The sequence below is a fragment of the Eptesicus fuscus genome, chromosome 14, assembly GCF_027574615.1.
Source record: "Eptesicus fuscus isolate TK198812 chromosome 14, DD_ASM_mEF_20220401, whole genome shotgun sequence".
Lineage (NCBI taxonomy): Eukaryota > Metazoa > Chordata > Mammalia > Chiroptera > Vespertilionidae > Eptesicus > Eptesicus fuscus.
This window is the reverse complement of record NC_072486.1, coordinates 14462033-14486842: the sequence shown is the minus strand read 5'-3', so window position 1 is coordinate 14486842 and position 24810 is coordinate 14462033.

Here is a 24810-nt window from a genome sequence, read left to right as displayed (position 1 = left end):
GGAAACTAAGCAAATGGCTGATTTACACAATTAAATAATCAAAACATCTAGTGAAAATAAAAAGATCATTGACAAATCTGTATTTCTGGAGTTGAAAGATAATATAGATATTTTTTGGACATATTTTCATGATGTACTTTTCAGTGAAAATCCCCTTTCAAATGCTCTCCCCTCTTCTTGATCTCTCTCTCTTTTTAAAATCCCTCTCTATTTTCTGTTTTCATTTTTCTTTTTCCTTCCATTGTCCCCTCTTCCCACCTCCTCCTTCAGTCAATTAGTTGCTTTGTATTTACTGGGAAGCTAATTGGTTCCAGGCACTGGGCTAAATACTGGGGATTAAAGATGAAAAGGCAAAGTGCCTGCTATAGTACTTTTCAATTGCTCAGTAACAAACTACAGCAAATTTAGTAGTTTAACCCAACATTCATGGACTAGCTCCCAACTCTGTGTCAGAAGTCCATCATGGCATGGCAGGAATCTCTGCCCAGGATCTCACACAGTCAGACCCAGGTGTCAGCCAGGCTGGGACTTCAGGGACAGCTTCTGAGGACAAGTCCAGTTGCAAGACCATTCATGATTTTGGCAGAATTCTGTTTCTTGTAAATCTGACGTTCTGGTTTCTTTACTGTCATCTGGGGCCTCTCTCAGCTCTTAAAGCCACCCACATTTATTTTCAAAGGGCTCCTCCATCTTCCAGCTAGCAACAGTGTGTTGAATAGCACTCATGCTTTTTATATCTCTGCTTCCTCTTCAGAAAACTCTCTACTTTTAAGGGTTTATGTCAGTGATTTTAGCTGGTATGCCATAAGAATTTTTAAAACATGCAATATCTGACTATTTAGTCAGGAGCAAGTACGTCTTTTCCCATAGATTGTCAAATTAAAAAATGACAACAGCCAACACTACAATAGCCGTGCAGTGTGAATGAATCAAAATTATACCTATTTTGGGGGGCAGATCGGCAAAAAAAAGATTTTTTGGTGTGCCGCAGAAATTTAGTAATTAGTTTTGTGTGCCATGAGATGAAAAAAGTTGAAAATTGCTGGTTTATGTAATTACCAGAAACTGAATTCTGCCGAAATCATAAACACACTTGCAACTGGTCTTGTCCTCCCCTGAAGTCCCAGCCTGGCTGACACCTGGGTCTGACTGTGTGAGATCCTGGGCAGAGATTCCTGCCATGCCATGATGGACTTCTGACACAGAGTTGGGAGCTAGTCAATGGATGTTGGGTTAAGCTACTAAGTTTGTGGTAGTTTGTTACATTGAACCGCCCCAGCTAATCCAGTGTAATTTTCCTATGAAACAAAACATAAGTCAGGAGTCATAGCTTATCATATTCACAGATTACCAGGACTTGACCAGGACATTGTAGGGGTCCATTGTAGAAATTCTATCTATTACATCTACCATCTAGGTGCTCGTAATCTAGTGGGGACAGACAAACAACAGCATCACAATAAGATAACTGTACAAAGAGAGTGGGGTAAATAAAATGTTCTATGTATACACAATTGAATATTATTCAGTCAGGCTACAATATAGATGAACCTTGAAGACATTATGTAAGTGAAATAAGCCAAACACAAAAAAGACAAATGTTGTGTGATTCCACTTATATGAGGTACTTAAAATAGGCAAATTCATAGAGACAGAGTAGAATAGAGGTTACCAGGGGCTGAGGAGCGGGTAATGAGAGTTGGTGTTTAATGGGTCAGAGTTTCTTTTTGGGATGATAAAAGTGTTCTAGAAATGCAAACGCACAACATTGTTAATGTACTTAGTAGCACTGATGTACACTTAAAAATGGCTTAAACTGCAAGTTTCATGTTATATGTATTTTGCCACAGTAAAAGGAAATTAAAATGTTGAAAAAAAATAGAGTGGGGGCATAGAAACAGAGCAGCATAATCTGCTGCTGAAAGATCAAAGTGCCAGATTGGGTCGGAGATATCAGATGCCTGTGGGTGAGGGGGAGGGTGTGGCCTGCGCTGTTGGGAGGTGTAGTGTCATAATTTCAGTTCCCTTTTTGGCCATCTTGAGCCTACAATAACTTGTTCATCTTATCTACTAGTAGATATTGCCTTCCTTTCTCACACAGGCTGCCTGGAAAGAAAGCCTTATTTAGTCATCATTGGTTGCCCTAAAGCCTGAGTGTTGGTGGTAGAGGTGGGAATGACATAACTGCTATATGTTAATGTCACACTGGTGACCCAAGCTCACCATGTTTCTAGGAAATAAAAGAGGAGCAAACACAGACTCTGAACACTACTCTACACTGGGCTCTGCACTTCCTCTCAGAGCATTGATGTCTCACAATAACTCTGCCAGTATATCCCCAGTTTTATCAATACAGTAATTGAGGTTTTGAGCGTTTACATAATTTCTCCCATGTCAGGTAGCTAGGAAGGTGAAGCGCCTTCCCACATTAGAGTCTTGTTCCCTCTACCTTGAGTGTCTGTCTTCTTGCTCAGCATTATCATCACCGCCACCCAGCCACACACACATCTGCTTCACATTCTCCATCTACTTCTCATCCCTTATTAAGCAGGGTTACCATGTTCAGATGTATAGACTGTGTTCTGCAAAAGACCCAGGAGCACGATTCACATAGATTACAATGTATAGCGCTCAACTTGCACAAACACACAGGGCAAGCCTCTCTTAATGTTTGGCTTAGGGGTTACTCCTCTAAATATGTAGATCATAATGCTTAACATGCCTATGGTATCTGCAGAGCCACATTTTGTACTAGATGACTGTACTGAATTGAATAATGTCCCCCTCCCCCCTAAAAACCCACCTGGAACCTCAGAATATGATCTTGAGGATAGAATCTCTGCAGGTGTCATTAGTTAAGATGGGGTCATACTGGATTAACACGTTAAGCGCCCAGCCTGTTTTGTCTCCTGGACGGAAAGTATAGTGTCAGTCACCGGTGACTGACTGGGCGCTTAATGTGTTAATGTAGGCCCAACATTTGAATGACTGGTATTTTTATAGGACAAAGGAGAAAGATTTAGACACAGAGACAGAGGAAAAATAGGAGAAAAGAAGGCCATGTGACAATGGAGGCACGGATGGGAGTGATGCATTTGCCAGTCAGGGAACACCGCAGATTGCTGGCAACCACTAGATTTTAGGCAGAGGCAAGGAAGGATTCTTCCCTATAGCCTGTGGAAGCAGAATGGCCCTGCAGACACTTCTATTTCAGACTGGACTCCACAACTATGAGCAAATAAATTTCTATTGTCTTAAACCATCCAGTTTCTGACACTTTGTTACAGCACTCTTAGGAAACTCATATCATAATCTTTCTTATAACATCTTAAGGCCAAGTTAATGCTAAGTACTATGACAAATAAACCTCAGATTTTCAGTAGCTTATTAATAGAAGTTTGAGACTATGTAGTTATAGACTACTGCAGGTTTCCACATATGTTGGTGGCTGTCTTCCACATGGTGATTCAGTGACCCAGGCTCTTATTATCTTGTATCTCCACTATTGTCTGTGGAAGGAGAGAGTTTGGGACACATACCCATTTTAAACCCTGCAAAGTTCCTTGTCCAATAATTTACACATAGTTTGGATTTAATACATATTATTTGTGTGTGTGCCTATATGTCTGAATGAATTAGGAAGCATTCAGAATAAAGAGTTATGGTAGCTATAATTTTAATGTAAGTGATCATATCGGCCAGATTCAACTGTAGTGTGTGTGTGTGTTTATGGGGTTTGAACAGTGACATTTTCTATTTGTAAAGAAATCAGTCACCTCCTAATTTTCAGCATCTGTCATGCTCTGCATTCAGCAGTGCAAAAGGACTACGTGTCAGAGGAAGTGATGGCTCTCTAGTTACATGCAACTTACTTGGGATTTTGCACAATGGTTTGCCATTTGTCAGTGCTAACATGCTCCTCAGCAAAAAAGCCACATCAGATGACTTATGGTTTCCTTCTCGCTCTCCGAGCTGCAGTAACCCACGGCCACGTCTAGTTAGGGCAGAGTCGTTAACCACCGTTAGAGACTCAGCCCTGACGTGGAAACTCTTCAGCAGCTCTTTGGCAGAAGGCTGAAATAACTTGGTTGCTCAGTGTCAAATTAATTTGGTTCACTTCTATGGGACTGCTTGGAGCAAAGTGAAGTTATTGGGGCCTGCAAAGTGTAGTAAATGGACTACTAGAAAAACTCCTTCAATGTCAGGCAACTGGATATGTGCAATGAAAATTTTAAAATATGTATGAATATACGGTGATAAATCAAGGTGTATTCTTAACTAGATGGAAGTCTGATCATGGTTCTGCTCTTTTTCCCCACAAAATAGGTAGAGCTTTGTTTGTTTTTCTCCTATGAGGAACAGCACCTTATGATGCCACATAATTCCAAGAGATAGCAGAAAGTAATCCCTTCTGTTTCCTCGTGAGTTTCAAGAGCTAATCCCTGGGGGAAAGGGAAGAATTTTGTGATTTATCAGCTGCCTTGTTTAAACACTTCACAAGTGAATTATTGCAATCTGCATGAGGCACTCAAAATAACAACTCTCTTTTAGCAGCAACCATCATTCTATCACTGAAGAAGAGTACAGGGAAATATGACCAGCATAAAGTGGCAGTTCTTTTCTTGAAGCCAAGAAGCGATTTTTAAAATCATTAAATTGTATCACAAGTCACTATATTAAAAGTGGAATACTTGATCAAAGAAGGGACACAGTTAAATGGAAACAGTCGACATATTACTTTGACAAGTGGGATTGACAAATTTGAATAGAGTTAGATGGTTAAGATTTCTTTCTTTTTTTAGAGAGAGGAAGAGGGGGAGAGAGAGAGAGAGAGAGAGAGAGAGAGAGAGAGAGAGAGAGAGAGAGAGAGAGAGAGAGAGAGAGAGAGAGAGCTCACCAGACCAGTGTGGCCCAGTCAGTGCACATGCCCGGGTCGCGGGCTCAGTCCTTAGTGTGGAGCATGCAGGAGGCAGCTGATTGATGATTCTCTCTCATCATGGTCTTCCTTTATCTTTCTTCCTCTCCCTTCCTCTCTGAAATTAATAAAAACATATTTTAAAAAGAGAGAAAGTGGAGAGAGACATCAACGCAAGAGAGACATATTGATTGGTTGCCTCCTACACATGCCCCAACCAGAGATCAAACCTGCAACCCAGTATGTGCCCTGACCAGGAATTGAACTGTGACCTTCCAGTACATGGGACAACTCTCCAACCAAAGGAGCCACACTGGCCAGAGTGATGGTTAAGATTTCTTATTTGAGCAGGAAAGAGAAATTTTTCTATTGATATTCTTATATACGTTTTGTCACTGCCATTATACTTTATATAAAAAATGAACCTAAAGGACAATTTGATATAGTCCTTAGTGGAACAATACTGGTTGTCTATTTTTCTATCCAGGCAGGGGGAGTAAAATTTGCTCCTACATGCTTGGTAGAAAGAAGCTCAAAATAAAAATGAAAAGTCCTGGCCCATGTGGCTCAGTTGGTTTAGCGTTGTCCCATGCAACAAAAGGCTGCTGATTTGCTTCCTGGTCAGGGCACATGCCCAGGCTATGGGTTCGATCTCTCTCTCTAAAATCAATAAAAATATTAAACAAATAAACAAACAAATAAATAAATAAATAAATAAATAAATAAATTAGAAAATCCAGCCAACTTCAGTGATACCAGGGGAAGTAAAAAAAAAATTACCATAAAAACTGTCCAACTGGCGTGGCTCAGTGGTTGAGCTTTAACCTATGAACTAGGAAGTGATGGTTTGATTCCTGGTCAGGGCACATGCCCGAGTTGTGGGCTTGATCTCCAGTGTGGGGTGTGCAGGAATATCATCATTGATATTCCTATCTCTCTCTCCCTTCTTCTCTGAAATCAATGAAAATATTTTTTTAAATTAAAAAGAATACCATGAAAACAGTAAAGTATACTCATTACAAGTTGTCTTGGAAATATCACCTTGTACTCAATGAAGAAAGAAATGTGAAGAATGACAGATTTCCACAAGATAGTATGAGTTTTGTAGTACTGATGAGATTCCAAAGAAACTAATGCTTATTGAGTATTATATAGGTATCAGGCGCTACCCTAAACACTTTTTATAAATTATCACTAATAACCACCAACTATTATATAAGTATTATTATTTCACTATTTTTGTTCTACAGAAGAGGAAATAGTTACTCAGTGAAGATCAGAAATGTATCCAGAGCATTGCAACTAGTACTTGGTGGTACTGGCTTCAAATACAACTCTGTGATACTAAAACCTGTGTTCTCTCTATCATGTTACAGTAATTCCCAGCACACTGGCCCCAGCACCAGAGAAACAATCGAGGGCTGGGATTTTCAACCTTTTCATCTCATGGCACACATAAACTAATTACTAAAATTCTGTGTCACACTAAAAAAATACACTTTGTGCTGATCTGACCCAAAAAATAGATGTAATTTTGATTGATTTACAATAATAATAATAATAATAATAATAATAGCAATTACCTAATCTTTTTGCTCCAAAGTGACTTTTTAAACAATCAGGTGCCTATACTTGTATATAAGGATTTCTGATACAAAGAATTAACCAATAAGACGCAACCTTATTGTGCAATATTACCAATAAGATGCAACTCTATTATATGACATACTAGAGGCCCAGTGCATGAAATTCGTGCACAGGGGTGTGTGTCCCTCAGCTCAGCCTGCACCCTCTCCAATCTGGGACCCCTCGGGGGATAACTGCCCACAGAAATCGGGCCTAAACTGGTAGTCAGACATCCCTCTCACAATCCAGGACTGTTGGCTCCCAACTGATTGCCCCTAACCACTTCTGCCTGCCAGCCTGATCACCCCCTAACCACTCCCCTGCCAGCCTGATTGATGCCTAACTGCTCCCCTGCCAGCCTGATTGCCCCTAACTGCCCTCCCCTACAGGCCAGGTCACCCCTAACTGCCCTCCCCTGCAGGCCTGGTCACCCCTAACTGTTCTCCCCTGCAGGCCTGGGTCCCCCCCAACTGCCCTTCCCTGCAGGCCTGATCGCCCCCAACTTCCCTCCTCTCCTGGCCTGGTCACCCCTAACTGCCCTCCCCTGAAGGCTTGATCGCCTCCAACTGCCCTCCCTTGCAGGCCTGGACCCTCCCAACTGCCCTCCCCTGCTGGCCATCTTGTGGTGGCCATCTTGTGTCCACATGAAGGCAGCCATCTTGTGTGTTGGAGTGATGGTCAATTTGCATATTAGTGTTTTATTAGATAGGATATTTATAGTCAAGACAGAGCATTCACAACAGACTGCTATTGTTATGTTGGCTCTTCTCTTCTTCTCTCTCTCTTTTTTTTTTTTTACAGTCTCAGGGAAAAGAGGCCAGTGCCCCTGACTAAACAGTCACGTATTGCATGTTTTAAAAATTCTTGCAGCACCCTAGCTGATTTGACTCAGTGGATAGAGCCTCGGCCTGAGGACTGAAAGGTCCCCGATTCAATTCCAGTCAAAGGCACATGTCCGGGTCAGGCTTGATCCCCAGTAGGGGCATGCAGTAGGCAGCCAATCGATGATTCTCTCTCATCATTGATGTTCCTGTCTCTCTCATCCTCTCCCTTCCTCTCTGAAATCAATAAAAAAAATATTTTTAAAAAAGGTAAAAAGTTAAAAAAATAATAATAGAATAATAAATAAAAATTCTTGCAGCACACCTGTTGAAAACTGCTGATCTAGTATATATCTTAGCTATAATGCACAAAATGAGGTGGCATATGTAGGAACTTTCTAGACATGGGTCCAAGTTTTATATGGAGTTCAGAGTTTCAGAAGCACCCTAGTAAGAGCAAAATGAAAGACCATATTAGGGTAATTGACTTATATGCACATTAAATTAATAAAGAGGCCAGTGTCCCCAATGAGAAGACTTCCTATCATTATACCACCCCCATGGAAATACAAACTTTTTCTTTTTTAGGCTGTTCTTTATTTCTTTTGTGTTAGCATCAATCTATTGGTTCTCAAGACAGCACAGATCCTCTCATTGCTGGTATACAGCCACTTGGGCATGAACTATCTGTGCTCAACTTAACAAAGGTGCAGTCTCATTTTCTTGCTCTTTCCTTGCAGCTTTACACACCTCTCATTCTTTTACAGTGCACTCCTTTATGTCCTCCTCCGGCCCACTGGTGACTATACCAACCTTGAAACTTGAGGGTCCTTGGGAATTTCTCATGGGGCTCTGGACCCATTCTATCATCCAAGCTAAAGTGGTTTTCTTGTAAAATGTAGAGGCCCTTAATTTAAAGCCTTTCTGTTTTCCTGGACTAATCATTTTTTAGACTATGTTCTTTGTTCTAACTGATTTGACCTCTGTTGACAGATGAATACATTTTTGGCCACACTCATATCACAATGCATTTTGGTCTCCTGATCTTGAAAATTCTTTTTGTATGCATACCTCCCTCCACCAAGACGGCTTTGTTTCTATATAGACCATCTATCGAGTTAGCCCATTATCTGGTTTCCCACATGTACTATTCTCCTACCTCTGACACAAAGAAGTACCCTCCTAGCTGCATGTAATTTGGAGAGAACAATTTTTGCCTCATTAATATCACTACAAAGAAGTTCACAAGCAGCCCAATAAAAATCCACAAACTTTTTTTTTTAACTCACAGACTTTGGTGTTGCCCAGAGCCTTTGCTAGAAGAATCCCTGATGTTTAAACTGATCACATATCAGACCCCCCACACACCACTTTGGCTTCCTGGCTGGACAGTATTCTGTGTACCTATTAGCTGAAGCATCCTCTTCCAACTGCTGCTAACCAGGTAGGCATGTTTCAACAAAGGGCCCCTGGAAAGGATAAACATCTAAATAGTCTTCCCCTCTCTCTCTCGCCATTTTTTCCTCCTCTCCCCTTTTCTTAATTTATACACAATCTGTATGATCCATGAAACACCTAAGATATATTCTCTTGTGTTACATGTCTCTTTTTATGTATAAGTTTGAAGACTCCTTTAGAGTAGGAATCTTATCCTATAATCTTTATTCCCCCAATAATACCTAGCATGATAAGCAACAGATACTCAGAACCTGTTATTTAATTTTAGTTTGCTCTGCAGGTGGACCTGAACTATTTATAGCATCTTTAGGTACTTTAGTCAGGATCTTCCCCCTTTACATTCCCCTCCCTATATGAACTGTGTCCTTTGGGTTTCTGGATGGAGGAAGTGACTGTGAAACAATAAATACAGCAGTTGTCTCCATCCTTCCTCCCCCTCAAACTGAGCAGTGAAAATAAAAATATTTATTTCTGTACCTCAAATACCTAATCTGTAAAATGGGGTAATAATAATAATAGTTTCTATTTCATAGGTTTGCCTAACAATCAAATGTGTTAATATATGCAAAGTCCTTGAAATAGTACTTGGCACAGTCAATGCCATATAAATGTTTGCTATTATTGATTTGTTATTATTACTTTGACGATTTCCATGAAGTGTCTGTCAGATCATTGCATTTTTATCATATATGAAAGAACTGGGAGCTGTCTTCTCTGAAATGTTTGCCCACACTCCATTTTGTTAACCTGGGGCTGACCACCGAAGCCTGACCTCATGGGAAATAGCGTTATCTACCATTTCATCTGTATTTTACAACTGCAATATAAATTTTCTTCCTGGATGCTTTGAGAACAGAGAAGAAAATGTTCTTGTAAGGTTAATCTGTACTTGTCAACATATAATTTAGAAGCACTAATTGAAAGAGTCCTAAATTTTTTTAATATAACACAATAAAATAATGAACTATAGCAGATAGTTCAGGTAGAAGATTGTTTTAGACTTTCAAGTAAAAACATATGCTTTTTATCATTACACTAGAGGCCCGGTGCACGAAATTTGTGCACGGGGGTGTGTCCCTCAGCCCAACCTGCAACCTCTCCAATTTGGGACCCCTAAAGGGATGTCCCACTGCCCGTTTAGGCCCAATCCCGGGCCTAAAGAGGCAGTGGGACATCCCTCTCACAATCCAGGACTGCTGGCTCCCAACTGCTCACCTGCCTGCCTTCCTGATTGCCCCTAACCGCTTCTGCCTGACAACCTGATCACCCCCTAACCACTCCCCCGCCAGCCTGATTGCCCCTAACTGCCCTCCTCTGCAGGCCTGGTCACCCTAACTGCCGTCCCCTGCAGGCCTAGTCACCCCTAACTGCCCTCCCCTATAGGCCTGGTCCCCCCCAACTGCTCTCCCCTGCAGGCCTGGATCACCCCCAGCTGTTCTTCCCTGCAGGTCCGGTCACCCCCAACTTCCCTCTTCTGCTGGCCTGGTCACCCCTAACTGCCCTCCCCTGCTGGCCTGATCGCCCACAGCTGCCCTCCCTTGCAGACCAGGTCTCTCCCAACTGCCCTCCCCTGCTGGCCATCTTGTGGCGGCCATCTTGTGTCCACATGGGGGCAGTCATCTTTGACCACATGGGGGCAGCCATCTTGTGTGTTGGAGTGATGGTCAATTTGCATATTACTATTTTCTTAGATAGGATTAGATAGGATAGAGGCCTGGTGCATGGGTGGGTGACAGCTGGTTTGCCCTGAAGGGTGTCCTGGATCAGGATGGGGGTTTCCTTGGGGCGTGGGGCAGCCTGGCCGAGGGGCCTGTGGTGTTTTGCAGGCTGGCCACACCCGCTGGTGACCCAAGCGGAGGCCCTGGTATCTGGGATTTATTTATCTTCTATAATTGAAACTTTGTAGCCTTCAGCGGAGCCAAGCCTCCTGCTTGCTCAGTGGCCGCAGCCATTTTTGTTGGGATTTATTTATCTTCTATAATTGAAACTTTGTAGCCTTAAGCAGAGGCCAAGGCAGGCCATGGCTGCGGAAACTTGGCTTCCTCCATCGCCGGGGGCAACTCAAGCCTCCTGCTCTCTCTAGCTCAGTGGCTGCAGCCATTTTTGTTGGGATTTATTTATCTTCTATAATTGAAACTTTTTAGCCTTAAGCGGAGGCCAAAGCAGCCCAGGGCAGGCGGAAAGCTTGGCTTTCTCCATTGCTGGGGAAACGCAAGCCTCCTGCTCTCTCTGTGGCCGTAGCCATCTTGGTTGGGTTAATTTGCATACTCACTCCTGATTGGCTGGTGGGCCTGGCTTGTGGGTGTTGCGGAGTGATGGTTAATTTGCATATTACTCTTTTATTAGATAGGATGGTGCATAAACATTGTGATCTTTCATACCAATTCACAACCAAAGAAGACACAGGCAAGGAAACAGTAAACATTGGAGATTCTGCAACTGTGCATGTGCTTTAGAGCTTCCTGCACCAAGATTTGCTCATCAACTGTCTCTCCCAGTCCTCATCACGTAAAATGTGTATCAGCAAAATATGAAAATGAGTCCTGTTCACTGTAACCAGGCCTGAGGAAAGAACTTTTAAATCATGACATTTGGGCCTGTTTGGTAATAACAGTGTGATAAAACAGTTCATTAATCCTATTTATCAGACAGTGAAATAAGCCAAAATTGCCATAAGCAAGTGACAGTATGCAAAAATTAGGTGTTTATGGTTGTTAATCTAAATCAGGGGTTTACACTTTTTCTGTGAAGGGTCAGATAGTAAACATTTTAGGCCTTGTAGGCCATAACATCTCTGTGGCAACTTCTCAACTCATCTTTAACCATCACTCTGCTCTAACCACTCTGCCTCTCTCATGTTATTGTGGCCATAGACAATATGCAAACGAATGGGCTTGGCTGGTTCCAATACCACTTTATACATGCTCCACAATGCAGAACACTTGCAGACATCATGTTAAATAAGCCAGACCTGAAGCGACAAATATTGTATGATTTCACTTATATGAGGTATCTAGAATAGGCAAATTCATAGACGAAAAGTAGAAAAGTGGTTTCCAGAGGTTTCAGTGAGGGAGTTAGTATTTAATGGATATAGAGTTTCTATTTGGGATGTTAAAAATGTTCTGGAAATGGATAGTGGCAATAGTTGTACAATATGTGAATGAATTTAATGCCACTGAATTGTACACTTAAAATGATTAAAATGGTAAATTTATGTTGTGTATTATTTTACCACAATTTTTAGAAACAACTTTATTAACAAAAACAGGCAATTGGCCATAGTTTGCTGAGTCCTAATCTGAACTCACCTTTGGCCTGCTGATTATGCCTTCTTTGCCTTATACATCTTCGCTGTTGTTGCTATTGCAGCAGCTTCTGCTGCCTTTTGTCTCATTCCTTGATGAAGCTGTGCACCCAAAATGTTGCCTGTGTGCAAAGGAAAGAAACTCATTTGCATTCTTTGGGGGCTACCGTTCTTTCTAGAAGTAGTCCATCCTGACGGCCCAGCTTTAGCAGAAGCATATCTAGAACAATTAAATATGTGTCCTGTTCTGTGCATATAGAAATGACCATAGTGACCCCAAAACATTTGGGGATTCACTTGACTGGTTTCCACTTTTCCTTGTGGGATCTACAAAGCCTTCACTTTTATTTCCCTATTTTCTCAGTAGCCAATAGCATGGATTAGGGTGCTAGTGTTAGGGCATACGGGCTACAACTGTCCATAAAGCTTTTCTCTTCATGAGGTTTATTGGTTCTTGCACAGGACCCTCCCCTCATCTTTAGTCTTCACTCTTCTCTAACCAAGTAGGTCAATTGAACTTGATTGAGTTAATTATCTTCGAGGGCAGAGATAAGTGCTTGACCTCTGCAGTCAAACCAGATTCCTCACAATAGAAACCCAGGCAGCCCTGGCTCGTGTGGCTCAGTTGGTTGAAGTGTCAAGCTCCTTTCAGTGTATGGGTTTTAGGCTCAATCCCCACTGTGGGGCATGCAGGAGGCAGCCGATCAATGATCCTCTCTCATCATTGATGTTTCTATCTCTCTCTTTCTCTCCCTTTCTCTCTGAAATCAATAAAAAATATTGATTTTTTCAGCCTAAAACCCATACACTGAAAGGAGCATGTGTGAGAGGCAACAGATCAATGTTTTGCTCTCACATCTATGTTTCTCTCTAGCTCTCACTCTCGCTCTCTCTCCCTCTCCCTTCCCCTCTCTAAAAATCAAAGAACATGTCCTCATGCGAGGATTAAAAAAAAAAAAAAAGAAAGAAACACAGGCAAACAGAAATGTTTAGATTTTAAAACAGAAGCTAATATATGTACATATTATTTGAAAATACCATTAAGTGGACCAACCCAGTCAAACAAGACCTCTTTTTTTTAAATTCTTTATTGTTTAAAGTATTACATATAGTATTACATGTGTTTCCTTGTTCCCCCATTGACCTCTCCCAGGCCACCCCCAACCCCCAGCACATGCCCTCACCCCGCTAGTGTCTGTTTCCATTGGTTATGCTTATATGCATGCATACAAGTCCTTTGGTTGATCTCTTATCCCCCCTCCCCTGCTTTCCCTCTGAAGTTTGACGGTCTGTTCGATGCTTCTCTGTCTCTGGATCTAATTTTGTTCGTCAGTTTATGTCAAACAAGACCCCTTAAAGGTTAATTTACCTTAGAGTCTTTACCACCAAAAGTCATGACCTGATAGTTGACCATGGTAAGCTACCTTTGACAGAGGCACAGTAGTAAGAATAATATTTTTTATCTTTTTTAAAATATTTTTTATTGATTTCAGAGAGAAAGGGAGAGGAAGAGAGAGATAGAAACATCAATGATGAGAGAGGATCATTGATCGGCTGCCTCCTGCATGCCTCACAGTGGGGATTGAGCCTAAAACCCAGGCATGTGTCGTGACTGGGAATCAAACCATGACCTCCTTGGTTTATAGGTCAACACTCAACCACTGAGCAACACCAGCTGGACAGTATTTTTTTTTATCTTTAACTAATGAAGTAAAAATTATTTTTACTGAACTGAGAGAAGACAAAGCTTTTGATTTCAAAGGATTTTTCCTTAAGGAAAAATATCTATTACTTTTGTGATGTTATTAATCATGCAACATTTTTAAAGCACCCTGCTTTGCCTGCTTAGAAGACTCTAAAATTGTATGACTTTCTCACTTCAATAATTCTTAGTGTTTTTATTTTTTATTAAATTTCTACAGGGTAGGCAAAAGGAGATTTACAGTTAGTAGTACGGAAAATATTACAATAGTTAATAAATAAATACACAAGAATAAACTCTGCTTCACATACTCACAACTGTAAACCTACATTTGCCCCCCACCCTGTATAATGAGATTTTTGCATGTCAGTGTAGAAAAGACATCTATTTTAGAAATTTCAAAAGTGAAGAGATTAGATAACCTCAACAATGTCATTTGATTCCAGAATAGAGTGTTTTAAATTTTTAATGTCATTCCCACTTTATTTTCCTTTCAACACTTATTCCTGCTAACAAAAAAAAACACAAATTGATTAAAAACAACTTGTAAGTATAAGTATTCTTTTCAAATAAGAAAGTGGAATATCTTTGTATTTAAAACTCTATTTTCTTGAAATACTTTTAATCTGCACATATTAAAAACTAGAGGCCCACACGACCCCGGGTCCAGGTGAGGCCACGCACCCCTGGGTCCGGGTGAGGCTGGGTCCCGGGCCCGGGTGAGGCCGCGCGCCCCCGGGTCTGGGTGAGGCCGCGCGCCCCTGGGTTCGGGTGAGGCCACACGCCCTGGGGCCCGGGTAATGCTGGGTCCCGGGTCCGGGTGAGGCCGCGCACACCTGGGTCCAGGTGAGGCCACTCGCCCCTGAGTCTGGGTGAGGCCACGCCCCTGGGTCCGGGTGAGACCAAACCAGAGGGAGTCGGACCTGCATTACCACCATTTGTCCACCATCCAGAACTGAAAAGTCAGTGCTGACATGTACACATAAGGAACTGGTGGACATTGAAATTGGGTCTCAAAAGAACTGTTGGTCCAGAAAGAAACTCACTACAGACTGATTCATTTGCCTGTCAGCATAACTATTATTGCTCGTCTCACATTCGGTTCTTAAAAGTATATTTCTAGTAACACATGATCTCACTCATCTAGGGGAAATGATGAACAACATAGACTGAGGAACAAGAACAGACCCAGAAACAAGGAGGCATCGATCGGACTGTCGGGCCTCAGAGGGAGGGGAGGGGAGGGTGGGGGTAGCGGGGAGAGATCAACCAAAGGACTTGTGTGCATGCATACGAGCCTAACCAATGGTTAAGGACAACAGGGGGATGGAGGGAATCCGTGGGGAGGGGTGTGGGATGAGAATGGGGGGATGAGGACAAATATGTGACACCTTAATCAATAAAGAAATTAAAATTAAAAAAAAGAACCAAGAAGAGCCAAGGCCATCTTGAAGAAGAATAAAACTGGAGAGTCCCAAATAAAATGGTCAATGAATTTAAAAAAATAAAAAAAATAAAAACTAGAGGCCCAGTGCACAAATTCGTGCACGGGTGGGGTCTGGCTGGCCTGGCCCCAATTGGGGCACATCAGGGCCGGGCCTGCCAGAAAGAGGAGATGGCGGGAGGATGGCCGGCCAACCCGCCCTGATCAGGGCCCATGCAGGGCCTGATCAGGGCCAGGCTGGCTGGGGGAAGGGGCCGCAGGCGATTGGCTGGCAGCCCCACACCCCGATTGGGGTGAGGGGCCTATTGAGGGTGGGGCCGGCCATGTGGAGAGGCTATGGGAGGTTGGCCAGCCGGCCCTGCCCCTGATCAGGATGAGGGGGCCAATTTGGGGTGGGGGGAGCAGCTGCAGGAGGTTGGCTGGCTGGCCCCGTGCCTTATTGGGGTGGGGTGGGGACCAGGGGCAGGGCTGGCTGGGGGGAGGGGCCGCAGGAGGTTGGTCCACTGGCCCCACCCCCCGATCGGGCCGTTTGCTGGCTGCAGTGGCCATCATATTGACCAGTTGTTCTGGTCATTACAGTGTTACAGTCGCTGGCTTTTTATATACACTGAGTGGCCAGATTATTATGACCACCTGATGTTTGTAGGCAAATTAGCCATACACTGTATCGTATGGGATATAGAACCCGAAGGCCTGTTCGAACACCTTTGCTGTCTGCAGTTACCAAGATAAAAACGTCTCCAGTTCACACAGGAACACAAGGATTGGACAGTCGAGCATTGGAAAAAAAGTCATGTGGTCTGATGAATCACGTTTCCAGTTGCATCATGCAGATGGCAGAGTGAGAATTTCGCGAAAACAGCATGAAAGCATGCACCCCACATGCATGAGTACAACCCTTCAAGCTGGTGGGGGTAGTGTTATGGTTTGGGGCATGTTTTCCTGGCATGATTTGGGCCCTTTAATTCATGTGGAACAACATCTGAATAGCACAACATACCTAAGTATCATTGCTGATCAATTTCATCCTGTCATGTTGATGGCGTATGGCAATGGAGATGGCTTCTTCCAACAAGACAATGCTCCATGCCACGGTGCTCGTGTTGTGCAGGAGTGGTTTCAAGAACACAAGGGAGACTTTACCTTGCTTAGGTGGCCCCCACAATCACCAGATCTCAATCCAGTTGAGCATTTGTGGGACGAAGTTAAAAGAGCCATCAGGCAGCTGGTTCCACAGCCATCAAATCTCACAGAACTGGACAGTGCTATTCATCAGGCATGGTGTCAGATTCCTCGCATCACCTTTCAACATCTCGTGGAGTCAATGCCAAGAAGAATCGCCGCAGTATTGAAGGCAAAAGGTGGCCCAACGAAGTACTGATGGGGTGGTCATAATCATCTGGCCACTCAGTGTATATAGATTGTGTTCAAATGTTTAATAAGTTAAAAATGCAGACACCTCACTTTAATAGCCTGCACCTTGTGCACGTTCTCAGATACAGGGGAAGATGGAGAGCAGTGTCTGAAAATATATGGCCACCAGAATGATTAGGTTACAATATTTTTTTCTAAGCACATGAAGTATGTACAGATCACTTGAAAAATCACTTGACTTTTAGGATGTTACCTGTTGACCTTTGAAAGTGGAAGCAAGTGAAATTTTGCCATCAGTATTCTTCTTTCATTTTGAACTTTAATACAGTATCATTGGTTCTCCAATATCCAACAGTGCCAATTTCCCACTGATGTTTTATATCTTGGGTTTCTTTTCCCCGGTTGTAAAAGCATAGTGATGAAATGGGTGAGGTAACTTTGAGCACAGAAAGCCCATGTAATTAGATAGTGTTTCCAGCACAATCCACGTTGGACATCAGTACAATGACAAGTAAGAGCAAAAATCTTGTCAGAGAAGTTTGACAGTGAGTGCAGCCCCAGGTAGAGTGGAGGAGAGCGTCAAAGCCAAGGTGGCGATTGTGAATACTTGGAAATCAGAATGTACTAGTATATGTGGAGAAAAATTGGCTTCTCCTGATGGTTTCTAGAAGGTTTTTGGTTTTTTTTTAGGCTCTTTCTTTTAAAAAGACAGAATGTCCAGTACATAAAGTGCTTTTCTGAGAATAACCATTCTTGGGAAGGTTTGTTCCTAATCACAGCAGGACATAGACAATTCTTAGGATTACATAAAAATTTTCTTTTTAAACACTGACATAATTCTGTAATTTGACAAAATCTGAGTAGCAGCACTAATTGGACTCACACAAATACAGCCTCCAGTTTTTCTATTGAAAAGTGTGGGCAACCCTGTTACTATTTTCCCTTCATGACTATTACTCTCCAGGGTCCTGGATGCTTGTTGAGCTTTCCAAAGTTCCTTTTTTGTCCTTTTTAATATTTGTCTCTGACTATGCATAAAAGTGGTTAAGAACAAATACTTTTATGGACGTCCAGAGGTTATTACTGTGCCTAACCTTTTTTTCTTTGGTTTGTTTTCTGATTGTGAATTTCTTGTCATGAGATAGCATTTACTCTCCTTGTGTAGCTATTGCAGGGCATTCCCAGCTGTACTGTGATCAGCTCTAGCTAGTTATACCATGTGGGACTAAGAGAACAAAATTATTCCATGTCTCAGACATCCCTTAGCCTTAGAAGCATCTCAGATCACACATTTAGCAAAAAATCAATCCCGAAACCATGCTCTAGGATTCATAGCACAAAAATATTACTTTGAAATGCTGCCCTATGTACTATGAATAATAGATACTTCATTTCCCCAAAAAGCAAATTAGGTAGTTATTGTCATCTCTACTTCACAGGTATGGAAACTGAGGCTAGAGGATGTTAGAAACTTATCCAAAGTCTACCTTGAAATCAGGATTTAGCCTCAATTACATGGCATCAAATGGCACCCAGACCTCCTGGATCTCTCTTCTTGGTATGTAAAGTCTGCCAACATTGTCATAGTAAAAAGTTAAGAGCATCATACAGAAAAAAAAAGTAACACACATGTACATGGTTTTTGAATATGTAGGTCACTAATTTACTTTAATTAGTGCTTAAAATATATAAAAAGACTGAGAGCTAATTCAACAAAATATTAGCAATAGTTTTCTTTTGGCAGATTACTGGTAATGTTTATTTGTTTGTTATACTTTATCTTACAAATTTTCTATAATAAAAATAACACTTGAAATTTAATATTTATTCAAAATGCAAATGTCACTATTTAAATGGACATGGTATAATGGAATGGGTTTTCCAGGGTGACGTAGACATTTGTCATATTGTCAGGTTCAGTTGACGATTATTGAGCTTAGCATGTCAGTGATTATTTCAATGTCCAAGGGAGGGCTTTTATATGCAAAATGAACCACTTAAACTGTCTAAATATGCAGTTTGTAACTGTAGTTAATTATAAGACTGAACTTTTCTTAAATCTCTAAATTCAATTTATAATTCTTACTAGTTGATTTATGAATTAAATAATTTTATTAAAATAAGTATAATCACTTTTACTTATTCTTCTATTAATTTTTTTAAATATATATTTTATTGATTTTTTACAGAGAGGAAGGGAAAGGGATAGAGAGTTAGAAACATCGATGAGAGAGAAACATCCATCAGCTGCCTCCTGCACACCCCCTACTGGGGATGTGCCCGCAACCAAGGTACATGCCCTTGACCGGAATCGAACCTGGGACCCTTCAGTCCACAGGCAAACACTCTATCCACTGAGCCAAACCAGTTAGGGCTCTTCTATTAATTTTTAACTAATAAGTATAATAATTAGGTGATCTTATTATTAACACCCAATCAAAAAACTTACCTCATTAAATTCCCTAAAATATTTTAACTTACATATTTAAGATTTTTTTCTCAGATATACCATATTCCTGATAAGCCCAGCTTATAAACTAAAGCAATCTTTATAAGTTCTTAAGCAATAAAAATTGCTTTAAAAATATAACAAATTCAATTTACCACTTTAGTAGGCACCAAAACACTATTTATAAGCTTTATTAAGTATTCTCTAATGCGTATCAAATTTTAGTCACAGTATCACTCACACATTTCTTCTTAAAAGAATAAGGCAAATAATTAGCCTGTAACATGGCAGACATTCTCTAACATGACACCTCTTAGACATTTCAAACTGCATGTAAGAAACATAAATTGTCATTGTAACTTGAAATATATTCCACACAAACTGACTACTGTGATATTAATACTTTCTATAGACTTATTTCATTATCTCTATACAGGGTAGGCAAAGTAGGATTATAATTGTATGGGAAATAATACAATCTACACTAATAAAAGAGAAAGATGCAAATTGACCATACCTCCGCGACGCCCACCAGCCAATCAGGAGTGAGTATGCAAATTAACCCAACAAAGATGGAGGGTTAATTTGCATACATGGGTGCTGAGTGGCCTGGGTCCTGGGAACATCCTCAGGACCCAGGCCGCTCTGAGCCTATAGGCCCTGCGTGGCTGTGGTCTCAGAACACCCCTGGCCAGGAGTGGCCTACAGGCACCAGCGCCAACCAGGCTGGATCCCAGGACGAGTGGCCAGGGGCATCAAGTGGGCTGCGTCCCGGGACAAGCGGCCGGGGGCGCCAAGCGCAAGCGGCCACGGGACAGGGTGGCTGCTTGTGCGTGCGCCCACATCAAGTGGCCTGGGTCCACGCCCCCCAGCTCAGCAGACACAGTGAATGCTCAGCCGCCAGGCTGGGGGGCATTCCCCCAGCAGCTGCCGTGCTGTGTCCGCCGGGTCCACACCCCCCAGCACACACACAGTGAACATGGGGCCGCCAAGCTTGGGGGCCGGGTACACGCCCCTAGCCCAGTGGACACAACGCAGGGGATCCTCTGCACATGGAAACACCTTTTCTTTTCTTTTTAAAAAAAAATATATTTTATTGATTTTTTACAGAGAAGAGGGGAGAGGGATAGACTGTCAGAAACATTGATGAGAGAGAAAACATTGATCAACTGCCTCCTGCACACTCCCCACTGGGGATGTGCCCCCAACCAAGGTACATGCCCTTAACAGGAATCAAACCTGGGACCCTTCAGTCTGCAGGCCGACGCTCTACTCACTAAGCCAAATCAGTTTGAGCATAAACACCTTTTCTGACCGCTCATTGGCTAAGCTCCCTGTACGCACGACTTGCAGTGTTCTTGGTAACTTGAGTAATAAGAATCCAAGAAGGTGATCTAGGGTTTTTCCACCTCACTCTGGAGAAAAAAATGAAGGTCTGCAACTGGAGAGGCTAAGAAATGTCATATCCTGCCCTAGCAGGTTTGGCTCAGTGGATAGAGCCTCAGCCTGCCGACCACAGGGTCCGGGTTCGATTCTGATCAAGGTCATGTACCTAGGTTACACGCTTACCCCTGGCCAGGGCCCAGGTCTGGGCTCATGCAGGAGGCAACCAATCAAAGTGTCCCTCTCACACTGATGTTTCTCTCTGTCTCTCCCTCTCTCTTCCACACTCTTAAAAATCAATAGAAACATATCCTCAGGTGAGGAGAAGGGAGGGAGGGAGGGAGGGAGGAGGAAGAGAGAGAGAGAGAGAGAGAGAGAGAGAGAGAGAGAGAGAGAGAGGAAGAAATGTCATATCCTATGAAAGACACATCTTGAAAATGCCTAAAGAAAGTTGTCATTTTTTCATGATGAAGGGACTGGAGTCTGTGTTGATGAAAACACCTTGGCAGCTACAGTGGCTGACAGTGGCTGCAGTAGTGGGGTGATGGGGCTGGCGCCTTCCCCCAATCAGCCCGGTCGCCTCCCAGAGAGGGAGGCCAGACTGCGGCTAAGCCGTCAGTAGGACATCCCCTGAGGGCTCCCAGTCTGTGAGAGGGGGCAGGCTGGGCTGAGGGACCAGCCCCCAGTGCACGAATTTAGTGCACCGGGCCCCTAGTAAATAATAATACAATAAATTGCATTTTGTGTCACAACTGAAACCTACTTTTGCCTCACTCTGTACTTATTTTTGCAAGTTTCCAACAAAAGAGCAAAAGTTGCCATCTCCAGCACTGCCTAGTTCCTTGGGTAAAGATTCACAACTAAAACACAGCTACAGATCTGGGAATTGGGTCTGAATTGGGGGACTAAAATGTGGGATCAGATCTGTGCTTCTTTTGCTATCCAGTGCTACTTGCCATGTCAGCAGGGGAACCCCAAAGCATCCTTTTAGCTGCCATGTACTTTTACCCCCCCCACACTTATTCCCTGGGTTTATTTTAGATTTCACCTTTATGCAATTTTTTATTGGCTGATTTAGATAAATGGAATTCTGCATGCATCACCCACAGGAATCCAGCAGTTTGCCTTCAAATTACAGATTTGAATTTTGTAGAGATTTGAATGGTTACAAAAACCTTTTTATATGATACTTATCATCTATCTCCTTCACAACTATTTGATAGCCATTCTATTAACAGTGTAATAGATGACTTATAGATTATGCAAATATATGCAAAATGTTTATAAATTGCTTTAGATCTGTACTCCAGCACAGGAAACATTGTTTCCATGGTAATTCATAAAAATAATATTTAGGTCATAGTTTAGGGGCAGCTAGTTCACTTGGTCCCCACCCCTAAGGCTAGCCATAGCCCACCCAAATTAATTATCTAATAACAATCTTCCACATAAGCATGAATTATTATTCATAATAATGTAGGATTTTGTGAACCCACTGCAGCACACTTAATTAACCTCATTTTTATCATTGTTTTCAGAAAGTCTAAGTTGTCTAAGTTAGATGTATAATAGAAACTATAATCATCCATCAAATCATGACTGGGGAAGAGGCCTGCAAAATCAAAGCAAACAAAGTACAGGATGGACAAAAGTAGGCTTACCGTTTTAATACAAATAACAAATACAATAATTTAAAAATAATAACACTAGAAGAATAAACTCTTGTTTCATGTACTCACAACTATAAACCTATTTTTGTCCACTTCTGTATAGCTTTTATGATGTTTGAGGTTGATATTAATTGGGGAGGGGTAAAGGCTCTTTAAGGAAAGGAATACAGATTTAAATATGAATGTGAATATTTAGAATTAAAAATTATAAAATATAATTATAAAAATTATAAAATATAAAATATTAGAACTAAAAATTATAAAACATTACAAATTTCATATAATAGACTAGAGGCCTGGTGCATGAAATTCATGCATGGGGCGGGGGGGGAGGGGGTGTCCCTCAGCCCAGCCTGCACCCTCTCCAATCTGAGACCCTTCAAGGGATGTCCAACTGCCCATTTAGGCCCGATCCGACTAAACGGGCAGTCAGACATCCCTCTCACAATCCAGGACTGCTGGCTCCCAACTGCTCGCCTGCCTGCCTTCCTGATTGCCCCTAACTGCTTCTTCCTGCCAGCCTGATCACCCTCTAACCACTCCCCTGCCAGCCTGATTGATGCCTAACTGCTCCCCTGCCAGCCTGTTTGCCCCTAACTGTCCTCCCCTGCAGGCCTGGTCACCCCTAACTGCCCTCCCCTGCAGGCCTGGTCCCTCCCAACAGCCCTCCCCTGCTGGCCATCTTGTGGCGGCCATCTTGTGTCCATATGGGGGCAGCCATATTTGACCACATAGGGGCAGCCAACTTGTGTGTTGGAGTGATGGTCAATTTGCATATTACTCTTTTATTAGATAGGATAGAGGCCTGGTGCACGGGTGGGGGCCAGTTGTTTTGCCCTGAAGGGTGTCCTGGATCAGGGTGGGGGTTCCATTGGGGCGTGGGGTGGCCTGGGCAAAGGGCCTGTGGTGGTTTGCAGGCCAGCTACGCCCCCCGGCAACCCAAGTGGAGGCCCTAGTATCTGGGATTTATGTATCTTCTACAATTGAAACTTTGTATCCTGGAGCGGAGCCAAGCCTCCTGCTTGCTCCGTGGCCACCATTTTTGTTGGGATTTATTTATCTTCTATAATTGAAACTTTGTAATCTTGAGCAGAGGCCAAGGCAGGCCAGGGCTGCGGAAGCTTGGCTTCCTCCATCGCCGGGGGCAACTCAAGCCTCCTGCTCTCTCCAGCTCAGTGGCTGCCGCCATTTTTGTTGGGATTTATTTATCTTCTATAATTGAAACTTTGTAGCCTTGAGTGGAGGCCTGAACCAGCCAGGGTGTGCGGAAAGCCTGGCTTCCTCCATTGCTGGGGAAGCCCAAGCCTCCTGCTTGCTCCGTGGTGGCAGCCATCTTGGTTGGGTTAATTTGCATACTCGCTCCTGATTGGCTGGTGGGCATGGCTTGTGGGTGTAGCAGAGTGATCGTTAATTTGCATGTTACTTTTTTATTAGATAGGATAACAAACATTTCTAAATCTACAATATTATAATATTTTAATAAAGTGCTGATCATAATCTTTCGTGTTGCTCTGTAACACAATACCATACACTGGGTGGCTTATAAACAACAGAAATTTATTTCTCACAATTCTAAAGTCTGGGAAATTCAAGGTCATGATGCCAGCATGGCCAAATGTTGGTGAGAGCCCTCTACCTTGTTCATAGCCAGCAGCCATCTTTACATGGTAGAAGGGGTTAGGGAGCTCTGTGGGGTCTCTTTCATAAAAATACTAAGCCTTGCCACACCAGTGTGGCTCAGTGGTTGAGCATCGACCTATGAACCAGGAGGTCACAGTTCAGTTCCTGGCCAGGGCACATGCTCTGGTTGTGGGCTTGATCCCCAGTAGGGGGTGTGCAGGAGACAGCTGATCAATGATTCTTTCTCATCATTGATGTTGTTATCTCTCTCTCCCTCTCGCTTTCTCTCTGAAATCAATAAAAATACTTTTTTAAAAACAAAAATACTAAGCCTTTCATGAGGACTCCACCCTCATGACCTAATCACCTCCCAAAGGCCCCATCTCTTAATACCATCACATTGGGCCTTAGGATTTCAACATATGAATTTTGGGGGGACACAAATATTCAGACCATGGCAGTGCCTGACACATCTCTAACTTACTTTTTTTAAGTATCTTTTTTGCTTACATACTCTTTAATAACCTCTTTGTATAATAATGATTTCAATATATCAATTTAATAGGAAGAAGAGGAATATGGTTTTGTGTTCCCCTAATATGTCTGATCAATTTAAAAAATTATTGACATTTAGATGTGTAAAACATATGACTTTAGTCACAGACATAACTGTTTTTTGTAGTAGTGCAACAGATTTGTGACTGACAAAGATATGCTATTTTGTGTGATTTCTATCAAAGGAACAAAAAAATTATATTTGCTGAATTATGAAGTATATTCCTGATAAGTGAGAACTTCCATTTTGACCAGGTGTTTATGAAAACCAAATCCTTTGCTGACAGCTTTCTGCAGACTAGCTTTCATTTCCATTGATTCTCAGCTTTGTTTCTTTCCTACCACCTCCAGGTCACACTCACATCATCATTCAACCTCTAGCCCTGCATTTTTTGTGTCAAGACCCCAGGTGAGCTGACTTAGTTCTGCAGGTGTTGCTCTTGCTCTGAGACGGCTAACTGTTACTTAATTGTACACAAAAGTGAC